Source organism: Elephas maximus, chromosome 10 (genome assembly GCF_024166365.1).
Source record: "Elephas maximus indicus isolate mEleMax1 chromosome 10, mEleMax1 primary haplotype, whole genome shotgun sequence".
NCBI lineage: Eukaryota > Metazoa > Chordata > Mammalia > Proboscidea > Elephantidae > Elephas > Elephas maximus.
Genome location: NC_064828.1, coordinates 91,578,543 through 91,595,668, shown reverse-complemented (window position 1 = coordinate 91,595,668; position 17,126 = coordinate 91,578,543). Strand labels below are relative to the sequence as shown.

Genomic DNA, 17,126 nt, shown 5'->3' with positions numbered 1-17,126 from the left:
ATTTAATATTTAGGAGAGGGAGGGAGACTTTTCATAGCACCCTCTTGTATAGTTTGATTTTTCTTTTTAACAATATGGTTACATTACTTAAAAAAAAAAATGATTGTGTATTAAGAACTGGTGGGGAGGGGGACTTTTTTTTTTTTTTTTTTTGCACATTGCATGTGCCTTCTATAAACATTAAAAAGGAAAAAAAAAAACCGCTGCCATCGAGTCAATTCTGACTCATAGTGACCCTATACAACAGAATAAAACTGCCCCATAGGAAACCCTGGTGGCGTAGTGGTTAAGTGCTACAGTTGCTAACCAAAGGGTCAGCAGTTTGAATCCACCAGGCGCTCCTTGGAAACTCTATGGGGCAGTTCTACTGTGTCCTATAGGGTCAACTCGACGGCACTGGGTTCGTTTGTTTGTTTGTTTTTTAATACGGTTTCCAAGAAGCACCTGGTGGATTCGAACTGCCAACCTTTTGGTTAGCAGCCATAGCTCTTAATAGCTAAGCCACCAGGGCTTCCTCTATGTCTGTGTATAAAGAGTGGAAGAATGAGACACACCAAAAAATAAAAAAATTGTTATGACTTTCTAAATCTGGTATAATCTGTATAAAAGCAGAGATTAATTCTGATCCCAAAATTAGAATTTCAAAAAGGTTTTGCTGTTACATTAGAACTGAATTTTGATGTAGTGCCCTGAGATGGATCTCAATCCTCTGATCTCTGGGTAATGTCACATTCATACAAAAAGAGTAAACAAGAAAAAAATAGAAGCTTCAGGAGCTAACATTTGAGTATTGGCTCTGTCAACTACTTTGGAATGTCTTTTACGTTATCATACTCAAATTTTGTCAAAGTTAGGACCCACATTTAGGTTTGAATCCCACACCCACCGCTTATAAGCTGTGTGACCATAGCAAAGTTATATAACTTCTCTGAGCCTATTTCCTCCTCTGAATATGAGAATGATAGGAGTAACTTATTTTGTAAGGACTAAATGAGTTAATACATGTAAAGCGCTTAGAGATGAAGCATAAACAAGAAGAAAAACAATCTCGGCTATCTTGAGGGTTGTTGTTGTTAATTACCTTTCGTTTTTTCTGCAGCCCTGAGAAGGTTGTCTTGCCATCTCCATTTTCAGTAAAACAACAAGGCTTAAGTGCTAAAATCAGTCTTTCAATCCATATGAGTGAGAGAAAGTTGGTTGGATGGAACATTCCGGTCCATATCATTCAATCCCTAACATCTAACTGTAGAACTATGTTCCTTCTCTTCACCACTACCAGGATGGAGTCAGAGCTGTTTGCCTTTTAATAGTAATTACAAGAATGGCATATAACAAGTGATCAAGCATTGGAAATGTCCCACTTACGATATGACCTTGACCATGGGCCTGACCGTAATCAATGACACTGAAAATACTCATGATCCTAACATTGACTGAGCAATTACTACATGCTGGAGCCTTGATGGTGTAGTGGTTAAGAGCTACAGCTGTTAACCAAAAGGCTGGCAGTTTGAATCCACCAGCTGCTCCTTGGAAACCCTATGGGGCAGTTCTACACTGTCCTGTAGGGTCACTATGAGTCAAAAGTGATTTGAGGGCAGCAAGTTTATTTGCTTGTTTGGTTTTTACTATGTGCCAGGCGCTGTGCTGAAGACTTAATGCCCATCATCCCATTAGATCCTGACAACACCCATTTGAAATACCTACCCTCATTCCCCCATTTTACTGATACAGAAGCAGACACACAGAGACATTAAGGCACCAGCCCACAGGCACACAGCTGGCAAGTGGCAGAACAGGATTTGAATCCAGACAGTTTGACTCTAGAGCCCATGTGCTTTACCACTGTAGATGCTTTTAACCATGCCCCATTGGCTGCACCCAGGAGACTCACCTCTAACAGTGTGTGAAAAGCCGTGCATGTTCACCTTCCCAGGTTCTACCAATTCAAAAGCTGAATTTCTCATCTTAGCCCTACTGGACTGACCACATGGGAAAAGGAAATACTACAGAATCCTTAGGTAATCACTCAAGTGAGTGAACCAGAAAGAAACAATAAATGTTTAATGACTGGCAACTCGTCTATTCCTAACTCCCATTTTTATGCCTCAGCAAGTGAGATCTCTGTGTCCTAACCAAACCTTGGCTTTCCCTGCATTTGGGTTAAACGCCTATATTCAAACTCCTTGTAAAGGTTAATTATTAATGTATAACAACAGCTCATCCCAAAAGGACAGACAGAGTCTGAGCTCCATTGAAGAGTAAATGAAAAGAGCTCAGGCATCCCTGTAGGAGGCCAGGGCAGAAGGAAAAAAAAAAAAAGGCCTTTCGAAGGTACGCAGGTGCCTGTCTGTGAAGAGGAACGCTTTAGTGAGAGGCTACTTGCCAAGATGAGGTGGAAGGTGAATAACTCGAACACAGATTTTTAGGATGAGCAGGATAAGCAGAGTGAGGAACAAGCCAAATAGAGGGAGCCAGGCTTTTCTCAAAGGCTGTGTAAGGTGAGCTCTCTACCTGCCCCACAGCCCTGAAATTACTCACCTATTCACATGGAGTTTCCACTATGGTGAAAAAAGAGCTGACACCTTTCTCACTGACAGTGGACAAACTCGCTGAGTTCCATTTTATTCATTTGTGTAGGTGGAAGTCTTGACACCTGTTTAGTCTTAATACCTGTTTTACAAACTGCCCTCACTTAACCCCCCAGGGTTGCCAAGATCAAATGAGATTTTATATATGATAGGACATAGAAAGCTCTAAATGGATACACAAACCTGGGAAGAAATAATAATGTAGCATTATTGCAGTGTTGTTTGAAACTGACAGAGGCTTGAACTGAGGATCCTTTACCAAGAAGAAGGGGACAAAGGACAAATATCCTAGGTGATACTCCAAGGAGAAGCTGCATTGCTGCTGTTCTTTCCTTCTCCCTGCCCCACCAAAGAGTCAGATATACTCCCCTTTTCCACCCACCCTAAGTAGGGGGGGTGGGTGGACCACAGCATGGCCGGGTAGAACCGTATGGGCCCTGGGTAAGGCATGGAGGCAGGAACACTGATGGACCACCTTACAAGGCAAATCAGAATCTGGCACAGTATTTTCCATAAAATCATACTCTCAACCAAACGAATGTCCCTGACTGGCTGACTTAACTAGGAAGAGATCTGGCATCAAGTGACAGAAAGCAGCCTTAGCTGACAGGTCACCCCAACAAGGAGCAATTAAAGACAAAGTAGAAAATACTTCCAGTGGGGAGAGATGTCACACAGCCTGGGAGCAGAGGAGCAGAGTCACGAAGAGTGACAAGCTGGCCTTGCTACCTTACCCGCGGCCTTGGAAAGACTGCTGTTCGGACTTGCATTTCATACTAGGAATCCAGACAGTAGAAGTGCTAAGGCAGAGTCTCTGAGGGACACAGAGTAAACACACGTGCATCTCTTTAGAGCCACAGTACAAGCAGAGACTCGTAAGTGCAATACTGGGAGTAAGGCAAGCTATGGGAGCAGGAAAAACATAACAAAAATAGTTGCCACTATTGACAGCCTACCATGTGCCAGGCACATTAAAAACATTATTTTATATCATCTACAATAAGCAAGTGAAATAGGTGGTGTTAGTCCTGTTTTACAGAAATGAGGCTCAGAGGGGTTAAGTACTTATCCAGGACCACAGAGCCAGCTAAGGGCATCATCATAACTTGAACTCAGAACTCTCTGATTACACTGAGGAAAGTAGTTATGGTCCAGGGATGGCAGTTCCAGGCTCTCCCGTAGGCCGTGTCTTCCCATAAAACAGAAACCCTCTACCCCAGATGGAAAACCATACCCAGCTCTGTCCTGACGTGCAAAACTCTCCACACCTGGTGCTGACTTATGTTCCCTGTAATGGATACCTTTTCTTCCCTACCCAGGAGTCTCCTCAAAGCCTCTGGGTGGACCCAGGTGTTAGTATGTCTGCATTTCTGCTCCTGCACATTTGCCGAGTTGCAGGGCCTTCCTCTTAACTCCAGCCTCCTTTAATAGTACTCCTCTGCAAAGACCTACATCCAAACCCACTCCACGCCCTCCCTGGCTACTCTGATCCTTGCTAATTACCGCCAGTTGCATCAAGTCAATTCTGACTCATGGTGACCTCATGTGTGTCAGAGTAGAACTGCACTTTATAGGGTTTCAATGGCTGTGATCTAATGGAAGTGGATAATCAGGTCTTTCTTTCATGGCACTGCTGGGTGGATTCCAACCACCAACCTTTCAGTTAGTAGCTGAGTGCTTATTGACTTGTGCCAACTAGGGACTCTTGCTAATCACCACCACTTGATAGAATGTGAATCCTTATATTGCCCACACAGAACAAAATTGGCTGACCTATCACCCAAACAACTCACGCTATCTGGGGAAAGAGTGACAAGCCTAATCCTGAAGCGCCACATAATGCACCTTTCCATTTGACTCTTCCATAGTACCTGAGTTACATGGCAGGTCTGTGAGAATGAATCTAAGGGTTAGAGACAGTCCCAGCTTACAGAAGTATTTCCTGTCATCCTTCCTCCTTTGTATCCCAGGCCACCCTGTTCTCAGCTTCCTGAGAACTTGTCTCCACATGTTCTGTTGTAAATGCCATGTCTCCGTGCACTCCAGCAAGGGAACTAAGAGGAACAAGGGAGTGTGGGCATGTGCCCGACAGTGACCAGATGGCATGTTGGCACTATTTCTCCTGGTCTTTCTTTTCTCTTATTTTTAAAGCATCTTTAATCCTCTGTGGATCTAAATATAGGACAATTTCAATACTACCACCAGGTCAGCTTTGAAGACCAGATCACGTATAGGTCCGTCACTTGACGACTGAGCCCCATTGCTCTGACTCAGGCCAGTGGCAAATGTTTGAAGGTAAAGACCTAGAGGGCATTCCCTGAAATGTCTATATTGGACAAAACACAACAGTAGAGAAGCCAGTGTCAGGTGGCCTGAAGTGTGAAAGGAGTGTTGAATACAAATCTCAGTAACGTCTTTCAACCTTATACCTGTTAGTGGAACAATTTTACTCTCAACATGCAAAAGACAAAGATATATATAACCTTCACCAAACTTAATCCTTTGACAATAAGCTACCAGTGAAATGAGTTTTTTTTTTTTTTTTTTTTTCCTTCAGCTTCCAGAGTGGTACAGCTTCTAGATAAAACTTTTGGGCTAATCTTACTATTATGTAGCATTCCTACTCAAGGTAAGGAAATGTGTAAGAAGCATTGTGAAAGGACCTTGCTTCTGGGGTTTCCAAAGGATCACACATCCTACTGTCTCCACCCTCCTTCCCATTTTGTCCTCTGGCAACTGTTGACTGGTCTGATGTGATTTCTCCCTCCTCTAAACTGTCTGCTCCACACATTTGTCACTTAAAACACCCAACCTTGTTATCTTTGCGTGAGTACAACCCTTATCTTTTCAATAACCTCAAACACCTTATTAGCAAAAAAAAAAGTGCATTACACTTTTAAAATCTGAAATAGCACCTAGCCATATAGGTGCTTGAGAAATACTCATATATCTTCATTAGATTAGATGCTGGACTCAAGTGACAGTATAGGGCAGTGGTTAAGATCATGCACTTTGGAGTTCCACTGACCAGGGTATGCGTCCTGCTCCACTGCTAACCAGTTATATGACCTTGAGTAAATTACTTGTCTCAGTGTAGACCTCTCAGCTATAGAGATAACATATATTATTTCACAGGGGTGTAAGAAATGTACGAGATGGTATTGTTATATAGTAAAGTACTTTCCACACTTTCTGGCCCTTCACAAGCATTTAATAAAGGGTAGTTACTATTATTGTGTTATTTTCTGTGAAAAGCCAGACTAAATAAAGCAACAGACACTAGCATGGGGTCATTGAAAAGGGAAGATACTCTCTGAGTATATGTTCTAAGGGCAGTTGTTAGCTTAATTAACAGTGCTGAAAATAATGACAGATTCTGGATTTAAGAAACTCTGAAATATATATATACACATATACACACATATATATATGTATATACATATAAAATACATAGATATACATATAGGAAGCCCTGGTGGCGTAGTAGTTAAGTGCTATGGCTGCTAACCAAAGGGTCAGCAGTTTGAATCCGCCAGGCGCTCCTTGGAAACTCTATGGGGCAGTTCTACTCTGTCCTGTAGGGTCGCTATGAGTCAGAATCGACTCAACAGCCCTGGGTTTTGGTGGGTATATATATATACCAAAACCCATTGCTGTCGATTCGATTCTGACTCATAGCTATATACGTGTGTGTGTGTGTATAAATACATATATATATGTGTGCGTCTGTATGTACATATACATACATATAGACATCTATATATGTGTATACATAAGATAAAACAAAATCGATTGCCTTCAAGTTGATTCCAACTATGGTAACCCCATGTGTCTCAGAGTGGAGCTACACTCCATAGGGTTTCAATGGCTATCATCTTTTAGAAGTAGATCACCAGGGCTTTCTTTCAGGGCACCTCTGGGTGGATTCAAACCGCCAACCTTGCAGTAAATAGCTGACCACTTAACCATTTGTGCCACTCAGGGACTCTTACACATATACGTATGTATGCATATACATCTGCTTAATGACTAGCCCTTCTCTCTCTCTCTTATATGTGCAGAAATGCATCATATACTTGCACAGATTTGGAGTCATTACTATTAACATCATTTTCCACCACAGTGTTCCACTGACCAGACTCCAACACTGAAGTCTACACACAAATGCGGCAGCAGATGGTCGTCTTAGCTTCCAATGTCAGAGGAACCTAAATATTTGGCATGGCCAGAGCCACATCTGCATCTATGATCTTGCTGACAGGGGTCAGTAAACTAACTCTGCCTGCTGAGATGCAGCTGACATCCAACCTGGGTCTCAAAGACCCAACTGCTACACACCATGGATACTACCATTTTCATGCTTTATATTCTGTTAACAGTGGTCAGGAACTGCCAAAGATAAAACTAAGCACCAGAACTAGAAAAATGGGCACTGAATTTCAGACTTGCAAGGCAGGAGCCAGAAAATGTCTAGGTTTTAGGGCTCAAAATAAAGGTCAAAAGGAGACTCTAGCTAAAATGAAACCAGCAGCATAATGTTGGCAGTTAATTCAATTTTTAAATTGCTGTGTAATCCAACACACTCTGTGTCAAACAAAACATGTCTGCAAGCCAGATGTCACCAGGGGTCATCGGTTTGCAAACTCTGATATCTGGTACCATTTGGAAGAAAGTGACTAAGAAAAGCTAAAAAGAATATAAGGCAAGTGGAAAATGTAAACTGAATGAGCAAAATCAGATCCTACCTCTCTTTGAAGAAAGCCAGTCAGTCACCTGGGCATGCAAGCAGGCCACTCGAAGAGAGACAGCTGTGGGCCAGCCACTTACTCAGCCCTCATGAATCAAAAGGCCACGGGTGCTAGCCCAAGAGCCTTTGGTAATATTGTAAGTCATTTCCACTTATGCCCAAGGCTCAGGCTTAAACATTTGTTTGCCTGATGGGTTCTTTTGTGAAAAGGAAATGAACAGATAGGATTATGCTCAGTTACAGATGGGTCCTAAGTGGTTGAGAAAGATTTCCAACCCCTAGCATGATCACAATTTTTTTCTTCCCAAAAAGAACAGCTAAGAAGACTGATCAAGCATGTTATTGCTGTTGTTAGGTGCCATCGAGTCAGTTCTGACTCATATCGACCCTGTGTACAACAGAACGAAACACTGCCTGGTTCTGCTTCATCCTCATAATTATTGTTACGCTTGAGCCCATTGTTGCAGCCACTGTATCAATCCATCTCATTGAGGGTCTTCCCTTTTTTCGCTGACCCTCTACTTTACCAAGCATAACGTCCTTCTCCAGGGACTGGTCCCTCCTGATAACATGTCCAAAGTATGTGAGACAAAGTCTCACCATCCCTGCTTCTAAGAAGTATTCCGATCAAGTACGGAAAAAAAAATTTTTTTTTTTGATCAAGTATAGGCTGTGATATATCCATGTATCCCACAGGATTAATTTTCAGCCAATCAAGTATCTAAGATATTTAGGCTACTGTAAAGTCTCAGTTTACCTGAAGGGATTGGACTTGCCAATTGAAGTTTTATCATTTTTCCAGAATCTACTAAGAAGCAAGACCTTGATATAGACAGACCTAAGCAGAGAAGGAGGACATGAACTTGCAAGTATGGGCCATAGTTTCCCAAAACAGGCTTGGTAAATCTGTAGTGAAAAACAAACAAATGAAAACATGTTTCCAGTTGTCACCTGATATTTTCACCTACACCTGAACAACAAACGCCCCCATATCTTAAAGCCAGGTTGGCAAATAAGCACCTCTACTCCCTCTTCCTGAAAAATGGCATTCATCATTAAATGGTATCATTCTATTTGACTCCCTTTTCTATTCAGTCCATTTGGAGCTTCAGGATTCTCCCCAGTTGCTCCAGGGAGTTACCACCAATCAATGAGAGGCAGAACTTGAGGTGAACCTATTCTCTGCTCTTATTATCCTCTAACACAAAAGCCAGCTTAATATAAATTGACTAGCTCTACTAGAATATTATAGGTCCCTGCGTGGCACTAATAGTTTGCGTTCGGCTACCAACCCAAAGGAAACCCTGATGGCATTAGTGGTTAAGTGCTAGGGCTGCTAACCAAAGGGTCAGCAGTTAAAATCCACCAGGCCCTCCTTGGAAACTCTATAGGGCAGTTCTACTCCATCCTATACAGTTGCTATGAGTCGGAATTGACTCGACGGCACTGGGTTACTAACCCAAAGGTTGGTGGTTCAATCCCAACGAGCAGTGCCACAGAAGAAAGGTGTGGTCATCTGCTTCCATAAATATTACGGCCAAGAAAACCCAATAAAACAGCTCTACTCTGTAATACATGGGGTCACCATGAGTCAAAGTCGACTCAACGACAATGGGTATACTAGAATATTACAAAGCAAATATCCCAAATAAGTATTAGGTAACCAGTATATGTTTAGCTCTAGGCCATGAAGGCTATAAAGACCATGAGACATAATCCTTGCCACCAACATGCTCAGAGAATCTTAAAAAAAAAAATGCTATTGAGTTGATTTCAACTCTTAGCAACCCTACAGGACGTTACAGAAGCAGATTGCTACATCTTTCTCCGGAGCAGTGGCTAGGGGGTTCGAACCACCAACTTTTTGGTTAGCAGCTGAGTACTTAACAACTGTGCCTCAGATGCGTAATACGGGAATATATTTTTGATCAGAATTGGGTAAGATACATTTGTCATCCTAATTAATGTACAAGAGCCTGTAATCAGAAACCTGACCCAAATTGTATTCTTCTTTCCTCTGCTTTCTAAGAATGTCACTGTTAGAATGCTCTAGACTCTGAGCTTTATAATCACAGAGGGTGTGTTTCTGATTTGGGAATCAATACATCCCCAGTGTTTAGCAAAGTCCCAGGCACATAGTTGGGCTCAATAAATAACACTCTAACTTCCTACATTTCCTTATATACCAAACATACCCAACTAGTGGAAGCTTACACTTCCTTCTGTCTTAGAATATTTGATGAGGGCACCAACCTGACTAGAGTGAAAGTTACATGTCACAAAGCAGAGGAAATAAGATCAGATGAGTAGGTGGTATCTGGTTATGAAAAGCTCTAAAAATACAGACATTATGCAATTGGGAAAAAAAATAGGAACCATTAGAATAAAAACAAAGCCTTTAGTAGTTCGATTAGACAAGTGACAAAAATTTAAAAGGTGCCTTCCTGAATTACTAAGAATCTACTGTTATTTTTATTCTGGGAGCTAGAAATGACTGTAATCATGTTGCTGTTTTCCCTGGAGTTAACATGTCATACTTAAAACCGTCAATGGTTCCCACTAACTTCAGAATAAAATACAAACTTTTAAGCATTACATAAAAGGTTGTTCCCAATCTACTCTCTGTCCCACTGTCATCAGGCTTGCCAAAATTCTGCAGTTCGTCCATTAACCATCACCAAGAGAACCTTCCTTGGATTTTCTATCTGATAACTACTACCTACCATTTGAGGAACAGTTCAGGCATCACCTCCTTTGGGAAGCCTTCCCCAACATTTCTGCCTACCCCACTCCCACCCCAACTGGCTTCTTCTTTCTGCTCCTATGGCATTGTGTTCTAACTACTATCATTGTATTTATCGTGCTGCCCTGTAAAAATTTCCCCAGTATAAAGGATCTTCACAAGTGGAGGAAACTGTATCCTTCCATTCTGTCTCCCAGGGCTTGACACAAAGTCAGTACATATTTGTAGCAGGAAATAAAAGAATGGGAAAAAAGAATGGCACGAAGACTGTAACGGCTATTTGCTGATGCCTCTAAGCCAATGAGGACTATAATGCAGAAAGAAGCTGCTATGCTCATTCTTGCTGACAATAAGTGATAAGATAGACAGGTAGAAAGATAAAGTATTCCAGACACTTAAAAGAACTTTGATGGGACCGCTGAATATTTAGTTGGGTTTTTTCCCAGTGTGTATGCATATGGAATGTGCTTGCATTTATAAGGCAATCCATATGCAAAGTTCTGCACCCTAGAGTGGCACCTGTCGTTAATTTATGTGTCTTGCCAGAACACCAGCAGAAGTACAAAAAATAAAAAAAGAATTATAGAAGGATGCTCTAAGAAATTAGCTACCAAAGTTCAGCACCAACACTCCCTTACCCTCTGGAGCATGCCAGGGGACTACTGTACACCTTTTATATGACAACGTAGACTGGGCTTGCCATAGAAAGCACTTAAAGGTTTTGAAACAGTACCTCAGAACCTTTATTCTCAGAACTCAGAATCAAAAAGCCAAAATAAGTCCTTAACAATGAAGTCTTTGGCCATAACTAGCAACTTCTGGCTGCCACCAGCTTCCCTGAAAGGAGATAGATGACAATACGAATGTCAAATAGCTTCTGGAGAAACAGCTTATGTGAAAAGCCCAAAAGCAGAAGATTAGGGGAACATACTATGAAAAGATTCAATTAAACAGAGCCTTCAAGAATTCTAGCATAGTTGGCTGCAAACAGTAAGAGCATATAGAGCAAGCAAGTATTCTGAGCAATATAGACCAGAGCAGTGAGTTCAGAACCATGGACAGTGGCAGGTCATACCATGAAAAACTACAAACCAAGCAAGTTGTCATGGAGTGGATTCCAACTCACAGCGACCCTATAGGACAGAATAGAACTGCCCCACAGGGTTTCCAAGGAGCAGCTGGTAGATTCGAACTGCCGACCTTTTGGTTAGCAGCTGAGCTTTTAACTACTGCATCACCAGGGCTGGTGATGACCAATTGGCAAGTTCCAGAGAACTCTGGGACTAAGACGGCAAGTTCACACAAGGGCTTTGCAGTGCATCCTCTTACAATATGAAGCCCACTCATTCATACAAATTACCTGTAGATCAGAGCTGTATGTATTCTTGATGGCCAAGCAACTTTTAGTGAAGGAGCTCTTCCTGTCAGAAGCAATTACAAACTATCTCCTGCCTGGCCTGCTAAGCAGCTCCACTTCTAACCTAATGAAGGCTTTCCAGAATGGTCCAAAAAGCCCCGCTACAATCAGCAGAAGAGGTAGGTAAAGTGAATATGCCAGGATGGGAGGTAGCTGATAACAGAATCATTTCCAGTCTGGTGCAGAAGACAGCAAATAAGAGTAGGGCTCAAACTGACCATAATACAGACAGAAATCTAAGACTCAAATTAAAAATTTTACTCTTTGTTAACTTCAATGTAAAGAGACGTGCAACAAAGAAGAACCCCCCTTCTTTCTTGGGGATCCCTTTGAAGATGATGATACTTAATTCCAGTGCTTATACCTATGGCTTTATATTACCTTTAGTAAATCTGCAGACACCTAGATAACCACTAGATGTCCCTTATGCATGTAAAACCAGCCTGAAATTAATTTCACTACCAGTTACACAAATCATATTTAAAAATAGCTCTTCTAAACCTTGAATCTTAGGTACCAACTATAATTCTACCATAACTCACTCCCTCTCTTTATTTATATTGTGCCCATTTCTGTAATATATAAATAGTGTCTTACCATACTATACCAAATTATAGAGAATAAGAAACTATTATGAATTAAAATTATTTTATATTTACATAAGAGAATAGGTAGAAATAATAGAGAAATAGGTAGAGAAGAATACTGAAGGAAAGGGATATATGGCATCTAAACCAAACCAAAATCAAACCCATTGCCGTAGAGTCAATTCTCTGTCGAGTTCTACTCTGACATACATGGGGTTGCCATGAGTAGGAACTGACTCAGCAGCAACTGTTTTTTTTTTATTCTAGGATACTAGGTAGTGTCTTAGTTACTACTATAACAGAAATACCACAAGTAAATGACTTCAACAAACAAGTTTATTCTCTCACAGTCTAGTAGACTAGAAGTCCAAATTCAGGGCGTAAGCTCCAGGGGAAGGCTTTCTGTCCTCGTCAGCTCTGGAGGAAAATCCTTATCATCAACCTTCCCATGGACTAGGAGTTTCTCAGAGCAGGGACCTTGGGTCCAAAGGATGCACTCTGCTCCTGACACTACTTTCTGGTGGTATGAGGTCCCCATGTCTCTCTGCTTGCTTTCTCTCTTTTTTATCTCAAAAGAGATTGACATAAAACACAACCTAATCTTGTAGCTTGAGCTCTGCCTCAACATAACTGCCTCTAATCCCATCTCATTGACATCAGAGAGGTAGGATTTACAACACACAGGAAAATCACATCAGATGACAAAATGGTAGATGATCACACAGTACTGGAAATCATGGACTACCCAAGGTGGCACACATTTTTTAGGGGGACACAATTCAATCCATAACAGTAGGCAAAGGTGCTGTGCTGTGACCAGTTAGCAACGGGTATGGGAGCGGGCAATGGCAGCTCTCATGATTTGTATTTTTAGAGCCTGAGTTAAGCTCCCATCTCTAAGCCTCCCAGACCTAGGGTGGCTGTAGGTGGTTGTGGTAGTGCTGATGGTAATAGTAGTAGAAGTAGCAATAGTAACCTTAATGGAGTGCTTTCTGTGGGTTGGGCCTTGTTCTTAGTGTTTTACATGCAATAATCACTTAATCCTGATGTGACCAAGATCTAAACTATGATACAAAACTACCTTTGAGAGTAAAAGAAGATACTATCAATAATTTCATCTGGACAACAGACGTAACACAGAAACTGGTTGAAGAGGCAGCATAACATACATTTAAGAGCACATATTGACATATTGTTTTTGTTTTGTTTGTTAGGTACTGTTGAGTCCATTTTGACTCATAGCAACGCTATGTACAACAGAATGAAACACTGCTGGGTCCTGTGCCATGCTCACAATCATTGCTATGTTTGAGCCCATTGTTGCAGCCACTGTGTCAAAAGCACCTGAAACCAAACTATCTGGGTTCAAATCCTTGCTCTGCTACTCGTTACTGTGTAACTCAGGCATGTTACTTAACCTCTTTACACCTCAGTTTCCTCATCTTTGAAGAAGGATAATGATAGCATACTTAGCTCATAGGGTTGTTGTAAAAATTAAAAGATTGCATATATGTAAAGTGGTTAGAGGGCAAAGTGTGGTTCAGTGGTAGAATCCTCACCTGCAACGTGGTTTGATTCTCGGTCAGTTCACCTCATGCACAGCCATGATGCTGAATGCAGCCCTGGTAGCACAATGGTTAAAAGCTCTGCTGCTAAACAAAAGATTGGCAGTTCAAATCCACGAGCCACTCCTTGGAAACCCTATGAGGCAGTTCTGCTGTGTCCTATAGGGTTGCTATGAGTCAGAATCAACTCGATGGCAACAGGTTTTCTTTTTATCATGCCGATTGGGTATTAGTGGAGCTTTCAGACTAAGATAAACTAGGAAGAAAGGCCTGAAAATCTATTTCTGAAAATCAGTCAACAAAAATACTATAAATCACAACAGTCTGCTGATCCTCAGCTGATCATGGGGATGGCACAGAGCCAGGCAGCATCTTGTTCTGTTGTGCGTGGAGTCACCACGAGTAGGGTGCCAACTCGACAGCAGCTAACAGCAACAATAAAGTGCTTAGAACAACTCCTGGCATGCTGTAATTGTTGGATACGCTTATCCTCATTTTACAGAAGAGGGAACTGGGGCTCGGGGAGCTTAATACCTGCCTAAGGTCTTACAGCTATTAAGTACAAGTAGTGGAGCCAGAATGAAAATGTAGGCAAGTCTGGCCTCAGAGACTGTAATCTAAACAACTAATATCCTGCCTTTCTACAAAAGAAGAGAAACTGAGGACTCTTTAGGATCCCTCCACTTATTCAACATCCCCAGCTCACTGGATTATAAAAGAAGTCACCGAAAAGTGAGTCCCCACTCTCTGCCTGTGGCTTAGGCCAGTAGCTTACAGTCAAGTGGGCTCTTGGAAGCATGTTTAGGAACAGCTGTCAAAGCCCCAAGGAAGAGCTCCCCTGGGGAGATGGAAAGGAGGTGTAGGGAGTCAGAGAGTATCTGAGCCCCAAGCTCAACTACTTTAGTTATTCCCTAATTCAAAAATAGTGACCTGCCTCCTCTGACCCTGCCTGGGGTAGCCCATTTGAGAGCTCATCCCCTCCCCTGGCTCGTCCCTAATCTCAGTACCCCTGCTAGTCACCATCCAGATCTTTTGTTGACTCTTCTGAGGAGACAGATGGCACGGAAGTGCATGGCAGGCCAGCTGAGCACACCTGTTCCTCCACACCAGCCCATGATCAACCACAACAGGGCCAGATGGCGGGAACTGACTGCTACTGCTTCCTTGCCTAGAACTCAGAGCAGCTCTTCCAGTTTCTTACCAGCATCTCAATAAGTATTAATTAATGGCTTATTTTCATAATGAGAGCTGGGAATGTTGCCATACCTGCCTGTTCAGTGGCATTAGACTGACCTAAATTAGTCTCTTTCTGACAGCAGCCCCCAGCTTCTTTTAACTGGGCCATCAGTTTGGAAGCTGTTTACTCACAAGGCATGTCTGTGAACAAACCAAGCTCCTAGAAGATAAAGCACTTTGAGTTTTCAAAAGGGAAAGACTTCTGTCTCTAGTAGGCTGAGAAATGTTCCACAAAGAGATCAGGTCTTTATCCCCGGAACCTTAAATATTACCTTATTTATAAAAAAGATATTTACAGATGTGATTAAGTTAAAGATCTTGAGACAAGGAGAGTGTACTTGATTATCCAGGTGGGCCCTAAATGCAACTGCACGTATCCTTATATGAATAGGAGCCCTGGTGGCACAGTGGTTAAGTACTTGATTGCTAACCAAAAAGCAGGAGGTTCAAATCCACCAGCTGCTACTCCAGAGAAAGATATGGCAGTCTGCTTCCATAAAGATTACACCCTTGGGAACCCTGTGGGGCAGTTCTACTCCGTCCTGTAGGTCACTATGAGTTGGAATTGACTCAATGGCAACAGGCTTTTTTTTGGTTTTATATGAACAAGACAGAGGGAGATTAGACACACACACACACACACACAGAGACAGAGACAGAGGGAGAGAGAGGAGAAGTCAATGTGAAGGTGGAGGCAAAGGTCAAAGTGATGTGGCCATAAGCCAAGAAATGTCAACAGCCACCAGAGGCTGGAAGAGGCAAGAACAGATCGTGGTTCCGCTGGTACGTTGATTAGAGCCTGGCAAAACTATTTTTGAACTACTGGCCTCCAGAATTGTGAGAGAATACATTTCTGTTGTTTTAAGCCACAATGTTTGTGGTAATTTGTTAGAGTTTGACTTATAATAAACTCCCAGGACAAGGTCTTCCTCCTTTGAGGCTTGACATGCATGGACAGCCCAGGTTTGGGGAGGAAGAACCAAATAAGAATGGCAAATTATTCATCTTCCTCCTTTGAGGCTTGACATGCATGGACAGCCCAGGTTTGGGGAGGAAGAACCAAATAAGAATGGCAAATTATTCAGGCCAGCAATCCATTCCTAGTATTTATCTAATCTCTGAAGTTTAAATCACCAGCTAACCTTAGCGATCAGATTTTTGACTCCACAGCTTTAACAAGTATACGCTTATATAATATAGAGAAGTTGCCTGCTCTTCATAACCCACCAAACCAGAATTCAAATCAAAGCAAGAATTAAACACAAGAATTAAAGAAAACATGAATTATGTGTACTTCTTTGTGCTAGAGGTTGTCTAAATTTTAGTACACAATCTCTTGCCTGAAGAACTTAGCGTGTTCTAGGAGAAACAGGCTTGTGTATAGTTATTGGTTCACCAGACATTTATAGTGCAATTAATATAAAGAAAGGATCATGCTAGAAAATTTGGGGAAACAAAGATGAAAGAGACACTGGCTCTCCCCTCAAAGAACTTACTCTATTAAGGAAAAAAAACGTACACACATTTATTCACTATTTCACACATTCATTATCTATTTACTGAATATCAGGCTCTGTGCTGAGTTTTAGAAATACAAAGATGAAAAAGATACAGCCAGGAAGCTCTTTGTTAATGGAGGAGACAGGAAACCAAAACTAGCAATTTGCATAAGAAGGGCCTTTAAAATATAATTGCCAAACTACCAGGGAAACATGAATGAGCTCCTAATTCAACCTGCAAGATAGAGCCCTAAGCTGAGACTTGGTAAATTACCTAGTTGAAAGAGGAAGGTAAGAGAAATAGCAGGAACAAAGGAAGCCAATGGAAAAGCTTGGTGTATTCATAGAATGGAGAGTGATTCAGTATAGCTGAACGGCATGGATGTGGTGGGAGTGCTGGTAGAAATGGAGCTGTACAAGATCTCCTGCATTCAGCTGGGAAGTTTTAGCTTCATCCTAAGGGCATGCAGACAGAAGAATGATGAAGTCAGGTTGGCATTATTAGAAAGATTACTCTGGTGGCCACATAGGAGATGAATTAAAAAGAAACAAATAAAAGGCAGAGACACAACTTGAAAAGCTATAGCAACATGATGTATCTAAGACAAAAGTATAAAAAATACTATGAAAGGAATTACTCTTGGCTTAGGGAAAAGGAGTGGCTAGAGGAAAGGATATCTGTGAGTGTTTGTGTGTCCATGCACACAGCATATGTTGGTGGCAGGGAAATACATGAAGAGA

General features: G+C 41.7%; 1 protein-coding gene across 1 annotated transcript in view; it reads right to left on the bottom strand.

Annotated features, from left to right (window-relative positions):
* The window catches only part of NRXN3 (neurexin 3), a 1,867,393-nt gene that overhangs the window by 1,266,798 nt on the left and 583,469 nt on the right, over window positions 1-17,126 (bottom strand).